The sequence below is a fragment of the Triturus cristatus genome, chromosome 7 (assembly GCF_964204655.1).
Source record: "Triturus cristatus chromosome 7, aTriCri1.1, whole genome shotgun sequence".
Lineage (NCBI taxonomy): Eukaryota > Metazoa > Chordata > Amphibia > Caudata > Salamandridae > Triturus > Triturus cristatus.
In genome coordinates, this window is record NC_140590.1 from 229,715,697 (window position 1) to 229,729,963 (window position 14,267).

Sequence of the window (14,267 nt, forward strand, 5' to 3'; positions counted from 1 at the left end):
GCATGGGAACACCCACAGCAACACCCATGGAAAGTCCCTTTCACGCAGTGTTAGCGGGAAAGGGGCACATATTTACAGTCATGAAAAGCCACTTAAATTGGCTTTACGTGGCCTTGTAAATGTGCCGGGGCACACTGTGAAGATCTGGTGCCGCAAGGGGCCTCATAAATGAGGTCCTAAGAATGTCTTTGGTAAAAGTGCCCAAATTTGCGCACTGACTTTTACCGAATGCATTAGTATTTTGTGAACTGACCCTTATACTCATTGGTCAGTTTGCAAAATAGTGAATTGTAGTGGGCTGCAATTCGATTTATTTCATGAATATTATTGAGTTAGGTAGCAGATTACGACCCACAACAAATCTCTACCAGCACCAGGGATGTCTGTGATTGCTTTTAAAAACAGCAATCTTTTTCATTTTTAGATTTCGCTGGCGTTGCAGCGCGAAGCGCTGCAGCCAACGAGACTTATTGTTGCCGTGTTTGCTCCCAAGGGAGACAGACCAGGGCACGCGCAGCCATCGGGGTCTGTGGACGCGCTTCTGAGACGCGCGGACACAGACGCACAGATACACGTGCGCGCACACACTCCGCCGCTGCCGACCCCCCTCACCGCATCCCCGGCTGCCTAACGCGCGCGCACACACCTCGCCACCGCCGCCTCGTTTTAAAGATCTTATAGGATAGCTTCTAGCCACCAAGGTGGTTAAATAAGTTCAGCAGTAATAGAAAGGTTGTTTTACGCATTGGTTGCTTTTGCCCCTACGTTTAGACATTAGTAAGATATTAGTAAGATCTGCAGTCTGTGACGCCTAAAAGGCACAGAGGAGGCAACGTAATGCAAAATAGGATATTATAACTGTATCTCCTCCCTGGTCTTACGCTGTAATTTATGCGCACCGCTACTACTACCCCTTGAGTTATCCGGTCAGTAAAAAAGAGATGAAGAGAGATGGTTTGTCTGGATCAAGGTTCACGTTTAACCGAAGGCTAATGTTTTTATCGTAGTCAGCTCATTCAAGCAGCACGATTTTTTTGAGCTCTCCTCCTTTTTTCTCTTGAAATATACAGGTTAGTAAGAGTGGTACCGGCTTACTTACAGTCCCAATGCAGTCAATTTCTTCTGACTCCAAATCAGTGACGTGCACAGACAGATCAGCAGTTATTGCTCCAGTGCTAGCTAACTAGTAATCTAGCTAGCGTGTGTAGCAGTATCCCATGTGCTGGGGGTTCTGAAGGAGCTCCTCCGTGCACGGTTTGCAGTGCTTCCTCCCTGAACACTACACCCCCCCCCCCCCCCCTTAGTTGAAGTGCAGGGCCGGGTGCACGGCTGCGCAAGGAACAACGGGAATGTTGTACGCTGAAGCAGGCACGGCCGGCGGACCCTAGACCCACAGCCACAACCGCCCGACAAGACCTAGGACTCCACTGTGCGGTACCTGCTCGGGTCAGAGCCAACACCACGCCACCGACAGACAGCCATCCCACATACTCCACCGGAGAGCCAAAGCCCAGCGTAGCGTTGCGTCACAGCTCCTCAATGCGGCCCAGCTGGAGTTACGGAAGTTGCGTCATTTCTGAGACTCAGGTGAGCAAGTGTGTGTGTGTGTGGGGGGGGGACGAGCATGATGCGCAGGCAAGCGGCAAACGGGGATGACCTCCATTCACTCCAAATCATACTTAATAGCGTATAATAAAAAGCAAAGATGTTTTCATTAGTAACATTAATGAGGGCCTGGTTTAACGTAGTGATACATTAAAGGCTACGAGGCCTAATAACTATTTAGGATTTATTAGTGTATATAAATAGACGAGCACCGATACACATGAAGCTTTATCTTGTAATTGGGCTGGGAACCAACAAGCAGGCAATTAGAACAGTTGTGAGGTTCTATTCTGTGGGCACAACAATTGGCGGGGTTGGTAGGAATAGAGAGAGGGGTAGTAATACATGCCAACATTTTAGAACAGATAAGTGGGAGATTTTGAAAAACAAATCAGGAGAATGAATTGAAGCAGAGGCAATTTCAGACGGGAGAAAGCTAAAATAAAGCCAATTTGGCCTCCGAATATCAGGAGTCTCCAACCTGAATCCGGACTATTTGGCGTGCATGGATAGTGTACAGCACATCTCTCTACTGGATAGGACATCAAACAAAACGATTCTTGGGTGATTCTCGAATATAGTGTTTTAGTACTTGCATATATTTTCTGTCTTGTGGCAAGGCAACCATTACACTCAAAATCATTCTCAACATAGAATGTATCACAATGCTTACTGGAAATGTTCTCGGTAAACTCCCGATTTCCAAGTTTGGGCTACGTTGGTGGCCGGCTCATCTTTCCCCAATGCGTCTCACGTTCATAGAAACTTCCCCATCACATTCATACTCATTCTCACAAGCTTGTACATATTTGGAAATCTTTTACTATTCCAGCACTTTCCATCTTGGATGAAGAACCCTTTGTTATTGCGTTTAACAATTCTGCAAGGGTGGGAGAATGTGTAACTCTCTTTTTTTCTATCCTGACATAGTCACCCATTTAAACAAGCATTTGCAATGCAACAGGTCTCGCATTTACGCGAGTTTAAGCTATTGGCATTGTAAATGACAATGCCTTTTATTTATGTTTTAAAAACCAAAACATAAAAAGGCATTGTCATTTACAATGCCAATAGCTCAAACTCGTGTAAATGCGAGACCTATTGCATTGCAAATGCTTGTTTGTAATGCAACCCATTTTACTTAAAGGAAAACGACAGATGTTAAAAAAAAGTTTCACAAGCTGTTTTTTTTAATTAGAAGTAAGCATTAGTTCCATGGACCATGGCGTACTACTAAGAAATATTTGTGTCAACATTCACAAAGGGGAAGTGTTTCCTTTGGGGCCCCGTTCTGTTTCCAAATGGATTACTACCTTGTTTGAGGTGTTGGTTTCCTATCAAAGGTTTCTGATCACAATTTCTGTCGTAAACCAATGATACATATCTTAACCCCCCCAGCTGTGCGAGTGCCCCACGGGCGCACCCACTGTTCACATTCTCCCATCAATCATGGACACCAAGACCATTATCTGCCGCAGTTTATTCACATTACAGGCTGGTACATAGTTCATCACAATTGATTGCATCAGTCATAAACATGCTCGGCGCTTTGCTTATCCTGTATTTAAATGTAAAGCAATCAGTTCATACTGGCCCTACAGCATACAGTCTTATCTTTATTACATATTAATAACCATAACTTGTATCATCCTTAAAGTCATACTATCTCTTTAATGGCAGTCATAAATCACTGTTTGTCTACTGCTGCGACAGCTTTCCTTTTGACGATTACTTGGTACAGCGGGTCGCAGCTTTGAGGCTTCCCTTGATACTGAATGTCCGGTGTTCTTGGCCTCGTGGCCATGTCAGGGCTACAAGTGCTGTGTCCGCCCAGTGATGACCATTTCTTACCCATTTTGTTTGCCTTCAAGTGTCCTTACAGTGAGGCATCCCATGGACAATATACGGGCAATTGTCCTTTTATGTCCTCGTGAAAAGATATTTTATTGTTAACCCTTGTAGTTCCCTGTCCATGTCTCTTTGCGGCCGCGACGCTGGCATAATCTGGTGTGGGTGGGCTTCAGTTCTTCTCATCAAGGTGACATGATACTGGCCGCCACGCCTGGTCGCCTTTTGTGCCATGCTCAAGCCCATGACCCCTTTGCCCAGATTGGACCATTTGAATCAAAACATGTTTGGCCACTCAGCTGGCCACTGTTCTCCATGTGGTTTTGCCGCCTTGCCACTGCTGTGCCATCTGGGTGCCGCCCACAGGGAGAGGCTCGCCGCTGTCCTTCTAGGGTTATCTGCTCCTCCAGGTCCTGCGAGATTAGGAATTGCAAATTGGAAGCTACGCCATTAACATGCCTCTTCAATTTGCGATTTGGTATGTACTAGGAAACCTAGGTATCGATCCAATAACAAGTTATTGAATCACAAGTTGGCTTTTGTTTCTACTCAAGAGCTTTTTTTGAAGTCACCAAGGCTCCAGTTTTTCAAATCAGAACCTGAAAAAAAGCTTTGTACATAAGGCCTTCAGCTGTGATGTAGCACTTCATACTGCAGTTTGCTTCTAGGTGTTGCACATAACGTGGAATAATTGTCGAATGTCTGCTCAGTCTGTTTACCCTGGAGGGAAGGATGGCTGGCTGAGTTTTCCATCCTAGGATTCATACTGGTGACTTGCAGGGCAGAGCGACTATAACAGAGTGTTTAACTTTCAGAGACACCCTGGTGGCACATTCACTATTTTACAATATTACTTTGAGAGACACTGCTAAGTGATGGAAATTTGATGCAACTGACTATTAAACAGAAACATATGTACACCTTACCAAAAGAGGGTAAAACTGATTTTAAAAAACAGAAGTTGGAAACGGGAGTAAAGTTATCATGTATAAATAAGGTAGAGAGCACGGCAGAACGAATTACCTATGTTGTAATTTTCATAACCCGGGGCCTGATTCATAAAAAAAGATAAATACCTCGGTTTAAACATACTTTTACAGTTTTTTCCTATCCACAGACCTTACCAGGTAGACATCTTTATAAAGCTGTATTATTTGCAGCTTTCCAGGCCGGGTCTTGAAAAATGTAGATTAGTCTTTCTAAACATTTTCTAAAATAGCACATTTTGTTCTTCCATAGGGAAAACATTTTTCTCCTTGTAGAATACACTTTTCCAACCCCTTGCATATGATTTCCAACTGCTTAATTATACACGGTCTTGGCATACAATTACAAATGGGTGAAAGTAATTAAATCTTCTCTCTATCCTTTTCTGAATATCTAGCTTGTGTACTGAAAATCCAAACATCCCGGACATTAAATATGCTCACAGCCTAAAAATACTTTTATGAAACAGGACTTTAGATGGAAAGGCCTTTAACACTGTAGGTGACGACGTCACTCTTTATACTGACCTTAAAAACCAATATAAAGACCACAAACTGAACAGATCATATTATTAAAAAGTATGTGGTCCTGACAAAGTAAAAGAGACACACACCAGGTTATCATATGCTAAGGTGTTCTGAGGGACTTGAAGAGGACTGCCAGCACATCCAAGGCCCTCATTTAGACTGGTGGTAAATACAGCCCAAAAACTGCTCAGCGCAGATAACATTTCCACATGATATACCCTTGCAGAGGTAAACAATTTTAGTTCCATTTTGCATGCATTAGTATCACCTTTTCCTCCATTTTGCATTGTATGGAAACTCCAGGTTCTACCAGATGCTCGCAGACAGTGCAAAATAAATGTTGTTGCATTGGAACTGTAGGAAGCTGGCTCATACTCTATACCATACCAAAGTAAGGTATAGAGTCCAGTGGATCCTCAGAGGTTTACAGCGGCTTAAGTAGATAATACTAGAAAGATCTATTTGTGGTAGTTTGGTAGAGCAGTTAGGCTTATCAGAGGGTAGTGTTAAGAATTTATTGTACACACTCAGGCAGGAAATTATAGCACACACTCAAAGACTGGATTCAGACCAATTGTTTTGTACAAAAATGTATTACTTTGTTATTTTATATCTAGAACCGAGAGGAACTCAGTTGCAGGTAAGTAACAGTTTAAAAGTACAGTAAAACCTTGTAATAGCAACAGATAAACTGTTGTATGCAATGGGTTTTGTAAAGGTAATCAAACCCTATGGAAGGAAAACAGTGTTATGCATTGGCAGGTAAGTAATCGACTTACAATCCCAGTCTTGGGGGGTTTTGATTAAACTGGGCAAGGTTCGGTTTCAGGTTGGTACTGCGCCACCAGTGGCACTGGGAGGGCCAGGTGCAGAGGTCACTGAGCCCAATTTAAATCAATGGAGACTGGGGGTACCACGATGAGGCACGATTTCCAGGTAGGTACCCCCGGTTTTAGGGCCTAGGCCCGGGGGTTAAAATCAGCATGGAGGCACAAAGCAGCACCAAAGCTACACCACCAGCGGCACAGCTGCAGGGTGCAAAATCAGTGTTGGGCGCCCAATGCGTATCCATGGAAGTTGTCGGTCACACAAAGGCTGCAGGCTTGGACCACGAGGCTGGTTGAAGGTCCCGACTGGCAGGGCAGGTATGTTGGGGAAGGTCGTGGCACCATTGGGTGGGCTCCCCAAGGCCGGAGGATGCAGGGGTATCTTTTAGTGTCAGATCTTCTGGGTTGAGCCGGTTGTGGTCGGGGGGACCCTTCATGAAGAGGCTGCAGGTGACTTCGTGGGGTCCAGGAGAGGTCAGCCACTGATGGATACGAGGTCAGGATCACTGGGGAGACTTCACAGGACAGGTGAGCCTCTCGGGCCTTGGGCTTTGGGTGCAGAGTGGGTCGGGATCACAGATCCACCTGGATCCGGTATCCTTGAAGAGAGTTACTTTATGGAGAGGGTCGCTGTCCTCAGTAGATTTGGATTTTATTGAAGGGTGGCAGTCTTCCTGTGGTTCTTGGAAGTCGCTGGCCGCGGAACAGGCATCATATTCTTTGCAGGCCCGAGAAGCAGGAGACAGGCCAGTAGGGCTGGGGCCAAAGCAGTGGGTGTCTTCTTGCTTTGCTGCACGGCATTCTCTTCGTCCGTCTTCTTCTTAGGTGCAGGAATCTAAGGATAAAGGTTCAGGGGGGCCCTCAATACTGAATTTAGGGATGTTACAGGCACTAGCAGATGGTAGCCAGTAGGCTACTTGCCTTTAGGGTGACTACACCCTTAGAATGTCCCCTCCTTTTGGGGATGGGTCATCCCCCTAACTGTTTGGGTCAGGTTCTTCCATTCAAGATGGAGGATTTCCTGAGAAGGGGGTCACCTCGATTCAGGGCACTTTAGGGGTGGGCCTGGCAGAGAGGGGACACACCTCTCCTGACTACTAATTTTTCCACCAACCTGGCTGCCAAAAGTGGGGCCTGGTCATGGGGGCAAGGCATCTCCACCATCTGGAGAGGCCCTGGCTAGCATATCAAAGGGCAGGAAGCCTTTGAGGCTCACCACCCTGAATGCTGTTCTTGCTTGGGGGTGGGTGTGAAGCACCCCAGCAGCCTTTGTCCATGACCCATGAGAGCACCAAGTCTCCCACCTCAGAGGGTCAAAAACATGTCTGTGTATGGCAGGCTGGTGCAGACCAGTCAGCTCGACAGAAGGGTGTTGGTTAATTTTCTCTAAGAAGCCCGCTGAGTGCATTTTGTAATAAATCCATCACTGGCAACAGTGTGGGTTTATTATGCAGAGGAGTTTGATTCCAAAATCCTTAGCATTCAGTAAAGCCATCATGGAGCTGTGGAGTTCGTAATGACAAACTCCCAGCCCATGTACTCAATAGGGCTCAACTGCACTTACAATGTCTTTGAATGGTGCAGACACTCTAGGGGCACGTTGCTCATGCAGCTGTGCCCTCCTCTGTGGTATAGGGCACCCTGTCTTAGGGCTGTGAGGCCTGCCTGTGACTTACCTATGCCACAGGCAGTGGCTGGTGGGCATGGCACGCAAGGATGTGTGCCATGTTGAATCTTACGTTTTGTCCGCACCAAAGCACACAGTCAGCAATGGCAATGTGTACGTGTTTGGTGAGAGGCTTCTGAGGGTGCCACAGTACATGCTGCAGCTCTCAGAGATCTTCTCTGGTTACAAGGCCCTTGGTACCATTGGTATCTTTCGCAAGGGACTTACAGGTGAGCCAGAGGTATGTCAATTGTAGAAACAAAGGTACAGTTTTGGGAAAGAACACAGGCACAGGAAACCTGATTGTCAAGGACCTAGTGCACAGATATCAGACAAAAAGTTGGGGTTTAACCATGCAAAAAGGGGCACTCTCGTACAGGAGCTCATATCTATATGGGTTCAACCCTTAAATTGAGCATATTATGGGCATTGTGATAATCTTTAAATGTGACCTCAAGAGTGACATGTATATATTAAATCCCCCCAGTCCACTAGTGGCATGTCACTCTATCAATGCTTTATTAATTTGGAGGGAATCAAGGAAGCCAGACCTCCAGGGTGGGCTACCAAGCTCCACACACCAAGAGAGGGGTGCTGCCATCTTGGGTGTGGGCACAATATTGCACTCTGGGATAGCTGAATGCTTTACTTTGCAGGAGGTCATCATCAGGTGGAAGGGGGCCTGGTAGCCCATTGACTAGTATTTACCACATCCTCTGAGGGCCAGTTGAGGGCATAAAAGTGGCATCTCTGGCACTCAGACCTCAGATCATGTCTGCACTGGAGAGAGGACCAAAGAAGGACTGGCCTTCTGTTCCATAGACCCGGCAAAGTGAGGCTGCACCAAAGACTGGACTGCACCGGATGATCCTTGGGCGTTCAAAGAGTGAACTGTGCCTGTGATGCCCCGCTTGATGAAAAGTCGTCCCCGAGTCCCAGCCAGAAGAGGTGAATTCCAAGAGTCAGTTAGCTCACTTCCTGTTACAGCTCCAGGGCCACAAAAGCTGAAGAAGCTTGACTTAGCGAGTTGGTAGCCACTGACCGCTAAAGCTCAGCCTGGGAGACTGCTGGACCGGGGAGAGTCCTTGGAGTGCAGGTTAGTCTCCCAAGATGGACACTAGCCTCAGTTCAGGAGAACTGCTGGTTTCACTGTAACCAATGTGGCAATTGGTGTTTTTGGTGGACTTCAACCAGACTTTAAGGGGCATCAACCTCTGTGGCCAAAGTCCCCCCACTAAGGGGCTCATTATGATGCCGTAACGATCGCCACCGCCAGGCTAGGGGTGGTGATCATTCTGCCATCGTCATGAGAATTACCCCTGCCATATTATGATGGCGGTGGGTATTGCAGCAGACGGAAAGTCCATCTGCCGCTTTTCCACCGGTGGCAATCATCACGATTGCCTGCCGGGCGGAGCATGGGCACAAATATGGTGGCAGTGCCTAGCAGGCACCGTCCGCCATATTAGGATGTCGAGTTAGAAAGGCCTTTCCATGGCGGCAACGTCACCATGGAAAGGCTGGCAGGGATTGGTTTTGGGGGCCCTTGTGTCTGGGGGCATTTCGCTGCACCAGGTGGCAGGAACCATGTGGTGCCTGCCATGTGGTGCAGTGAAATGGCAGGCATGCGATTTTAACATTGTGGCGGGTGCTTCTGTCAGCAGCACCCATGCAATGTTAAATTGCAGAATGCGACCGCCATGGTGGCGGTTGCATCCTAAATCCCGGTGCGGGACCGCCGCATGTCTGGCGGCCGGTCCCAACACCGCGGGGATGAGTCCGCCCGACATCCTAATGAGCCCCTAAGTTTAGGGACCAAGAGGTCGCTGCAGAAAGAGCCTTATCAACCAGATCAGCAGCCACAGCAACCTTCAGCATCTTCAGCCTCTTGCATCCCTTGCCTCAGACCACTCCATTGAAGCCAATGGCATGACATAAAGACCATAAGTGCTGACTCCATTTCAAGCAGGCTCTATTTTATGTATGTTTGCAGAATCATTAACATGTCCGCCTTTTACACAGATTTAATCTGTCATTATCCTTCCAAGAACCTGTGAGACATACACATCAACAAGACACCTAATGCAACATCAGCCTGGAACAATGCCTTTTTATCTCTATTTCAAAGTCAAACAAGAACAATGACCAAAACAGTATAGACTAGCATCTTGATGCTCCTTCGTTACACCAGACAATCCTAAGGCGATGTTGGAAATTCCATCTTAGATAAGATACAGTATAAAAGGACTTCCACTTGACCACTTGGCAGGTGAGGTCCTCCGCCCCAGATTATTATGCAAGATACTGCCAGAGAAGATTTTGACTGCCAGAGATGCTGCCGTATCACACTTTCTACTGAGAGCCGGTATCGAGCCTGAGTCGAGGAGGAACTGATGCAATTATGTTTGCCTTTTGGAGGGAAGACGGCCTCCCTGACTACTGATAATGACAGCACTTGGCTGTAAACAGGTGTATAGAGTGCTGATACTCCCTAAGAAACTCTAGCTGCAAGGTATACTACCCCATGCTTCCCTGACACAGAGCATGGCATTAGGTGTTAGAGTGTTAGGTTTATCAATTACATTTTAACCATGGTAGAAATTTTCATTTTATTATCATTGTTCTCAACATGCATTGTACAGATTTAGGCTCGATTCATCAAAAAATTTAGCTAATCTGCATAAGTAGATGTGCTGCTATGAACGTGTGCAGATATGCTCATTCTTACAATTCAGAAATATTTCCAGCAGTACACCTGGAAAATTTCACGTCACAATTTTCTAGGCATACAATTGGGAATGTCTATTTTTACATGTTTGAATACGCAAAGTGCATAATTGTAGGCACAGTACAAGTCCTCACCCGGAAAAGCCATCACCTACAAACATTTGCATATTTTACTGTTCTCTTTTTTTCATAGGGAAACATTTTACCCATAAAGTAACCACTTCATCTACACCCCACTAAGTTTAGGGTGCACCATTCCCCTTTGCACCTCGGAAGCTGTTTATATGAGCAAATCTCTAACCCTTTCCAGATCAAAAAAGGGTTAGAGAGGAGTTTGTGAATTTCCACAAACTACAGAATTTATGGGCATTCACAAACGCACAAGGTATCCTACACTTTGATCCAGCCACTCCCCACCTCTGGCATGGGGTTTACTATATGCAGTCAGGCATTCCTTTTTGCAGGAGTAAATGCATTTATGCCTGCTTTGTATCTTTTTATAAATACCTGGCAAGCATAACTCCTGCCATTTGCTGCAATATACACTTTTATGTCTTACATCTGCTTAATAAATTGAACTCTTAGGGCCATATTCACAAGGAGCTATCGCAGAATTAACAGCACTTTATCGCAGCCAAAGTTGTGATAAATTTACCTCCCCATTCACAAGGTGGTGCTAACAGCCCACAGCACCAGTTTACCCATGATAGCAGCCGCAAAAAACATCACTACAGAGTACCCCCGCAAATATCGCTAATGAGATGCAGAGTGGGCGTTCCCGTGCCAAAATCTGTGACCACTCCTCACCATTCTCAACGACCAGACAGATCAGCGATAAAAACACAAAACAGGCGATAAGGCACGTTAGCACCAGGAAATCTACACCTGCTCTAACCTGGTGTTAAGTCGGATGGCAGCCAGCACCACAGAAGGGAGACTAGCCCAGGGCTACATCGGAAGTGCAACAGATGCCATGGAGTCACACGTCATGCGGCCCGGACACTCAAGAGGGCCACAACACCCACCGACACCACCCCCTGGAGCACCCCTTCCTGGCACCCCCCCAACAAAGCCATGCCACATCAGCTACACAAAAACATGTACAAAATATTCTGCATGATGTCACACAATCACACCAGTTGAAATGCATGTGACGTCACAGAAATGAGCATCACACATTCACTTTTGAAGCAACAAATAAAACTTTATTAAAATGAACACTGAAATTAAATGAAGACACATGGCGGCTCCTCGCGGGACAGTCCGTAGGTCACAGCCTGCAAGACAAAAAACATGATGAGAAGGTGAGTCCTGTGCACAGTAAAGGACAGATAGAGCGAAGGAGAGAGAGCGAGGAAGAGAGAGAGCGAGGAAGAGAGAGAGCGAGGAAGAGAGAGAGAGAGGGAGAAGAAGAGAGGGAGAAAGAGAGAGAGAGAGGGGGAGAAAGAGAGGGAGAAAGAGAGAGAGAGAGAGAGGGAGAAAGAGAGAGAGAGAGAGAGAAAGAGAGAGAGAGAGATAGAGAGATAGAGCGAGAGAGAGAGAGAGAGAGCGAGAGAGCGAGAGAGAGCGAGAGAGAGAGAGCGAGAGAGAGAGAGAGAGAGCGAGAGAGCGAGAGAGAGAGAGAGAGAGAGAGAGAGAGCGAGAGAGAGAGAGAGAGAGAGAGAGAGTGCAATGCAAATCAATTCATATGCTTGAACAGGCTGTAGGTAGTCCCTAATGCAATAGACTAAGCTCAGAAGCAGACTGCTGATTAACCCCGTTCAAAAGTTATCGAGGACTGGAAGTGTAAGAAATTGGGATGTTGGTTGAGTGGTGTGTGAGCCCTCATCAAGCAGCAACCACAATCCTTGTCAGGGTGAGGCACAAGCCAACCATAAATTAACCTGTGCTTGACCCTCTGGTAGAATGGCACAGAGCAGTCAGGCTTAACTTAGAGGCAAAGGGTAAATCCTGCCTCTCAGGAATGTTTTTGAGCAGGAAGGCTCGCCTTCCTGCTCAAAACAATCTGGCATTCAACACAGGTAACCTTGCACTGTAGTGCAAGGGTGCCTGCTTTGGTGCTGGAAAGCCAAAACGGTGCCAGTGCAGGGCCAAAGTCAGGAGCACACCTTATTCTGTTAAATAAAGAGCATTCATGCCCTTTCCCTGTCATTTGGTGCAGCACAGCAAGGTGACTTGCTCCGCGACTTTCCCATTAATATGCCCTTTAGTCTGCAATGGTATTCCTGAGACATGTGTAAAGTGCTATTTAAGAGGGTGGCAGAATCAGGGCTGCAGACCCGTTAGTAGCGTTTAATTTACAGGCCCTGGACACAGGCAGTTCCACCTTACTAGGGACTTATATGTAAATTAAATATGCCAATTGGGTATAAGCCAATTCTACCATATTTTAAGGAAGGAGCAGAAGCACTTCAGCAGTGCAAAAGTGCAGAGTCCTAAAGCCTGCAAAAATGAAGTCAGCAAACAGGTGGGCTGAAGGCAAAAAGTTAGGGGGAAACCAACACTAAGGATGCAGGGTCTAAAAGGGATGTAAGAATGTTCTGTGTCCAACTGGCGGTGGACTGTGTAAGTGGAAGTAATATGTGGCTTGTCCAAGTCAAATACTTTACCTATAGATACATAATAATACTAATCACCAGTAATGCACCAAGATACCCCAAAGAGTGAATGTTTGTTTTAGAATATGTATATCAAGTTAATTTGACATTTCTACAGCTTGTGCATATCTGTGTAAACATTAAACCCAAAGGCTCAAATATGCCAATTAAATTGCCACATTAATGTTCAGCTTCAAGTAAAGGGTCACACAGTTGCAGCTGTTTTACAGGATCCATCAGCAGATATGCCAAATGCCTGATATCCTAGAAAAAAATGCTGATGGAATAAACAGGCAATAGCTTGAATCTGATGCATGGGAAGACCGTCTAAGATGGAGGCTGTATGATTGCAGTGCACGCTGTGGTTTTGTCTTCTTCATTAGTTACAGTTTCCTCGTGAGAGAGACCAGCTAGAATGTCAGGCATTCTTGTATTCAATGTTTGTAGCGGTTTTGATCTTCCATGTATATAGCTTTAGTACAACACAGTCACACCTTTGGGTGCTCCTGGGAATATTATTATTATTATTATTATTATTATTATTATTATTATTATTATTATTATTATTATTATTATTATTATTATTATTGTTATATACATTTGTAAAGAGCATCTTTCACCTTAATGGTATCCTGGCACTAAAAAGCCTCACCAAAAATAGACCAAATAACCGAAAAACTTTAAGTACATACCTGTCCTTCCTTGGTGTGAAGTGGCTATCTGGGGAAAAGCCAGGTTTTAAAATCGTTCCTGAATTGAATAAGGCTACTGCTGGCCCTCAGAGAGTCTGGCACATATTCCATAATTGAGCTGCCTTCACTGAGAAGGCCCGTCCTCCATATCTCACTTTCCAAAATTACAGAACAAATAAGAGACTGTCTGAAAAGGTGCGTAGGATCCTCGGTGGTGTGTAGCGCTTGAATCTTCTTTGTAAAAGCCTGGGTACTGTTTCCTTTATTGCCTTGTGCACTATACATAATGATTTAAACGTGATCCTTTCTTTCACTGGAAGCCAGTGGAGTTCCTTAAGGGTAACAGAAGAAGAGGCATTTCTGAGTTTATTTAGTGCAAGTTTTGCTGCTGCTGCTGGCACTCTTGCACAGTCTTTTTATGAGATAATCTGAGGCTCCGAGTAGCAGCGCATTGCGATAGTCAATTCTGCTTAAATCTTTACTTTGAACCACTAGTTTTCTTTGCTGGCTGTGACACATTTGTTCTTAGGTTCCAGAGTAATGCAAAACACGTGGCTGCTGTCTTATTAACATGTGTTTCCATGGAGAGCTTGTTATCAATGTATACTCCCAGATTATGCACTGACTGTTTGATATCTCTGGGTTGCCTGTGCTTGTCCATGGCCAGAAATTGTTTGGAAGGGTATCGCCTCTTCAACTTCAAACTGCACCCATCTGCATGTAAAAGTAGATCCTGTGATTGCTTGCTGGTCACCAATCACCTCACTGTTAGGACTGACCTAACAAATCTG

At 45.7% G+C, this 14,267-nt stretch overlaps 1 long non-coding RNA gene across 1 annotated transcript in view; it reads left to right on the forward strand.

The window, feature by feature from the left end:
- The first annotated feature begins 1,322 nt into the window (after positions 1–1,322).
- LOC146809278 (uncharacterized) overlaps positions 1,323–14,267 on the forward strand; it is a 43,352-nt gene continuing 30,407 nt past the window's right edge. Inside the window, exon 1 of the long non-coding RNA XR_014965539.1 lies at positions 1,323–1,587. This is a non-coding gene — a long non-coding RNA (uncharacterized LOC146809278). The remainder of the gene's footprint in view (positions 1,588–14,267) is intronic.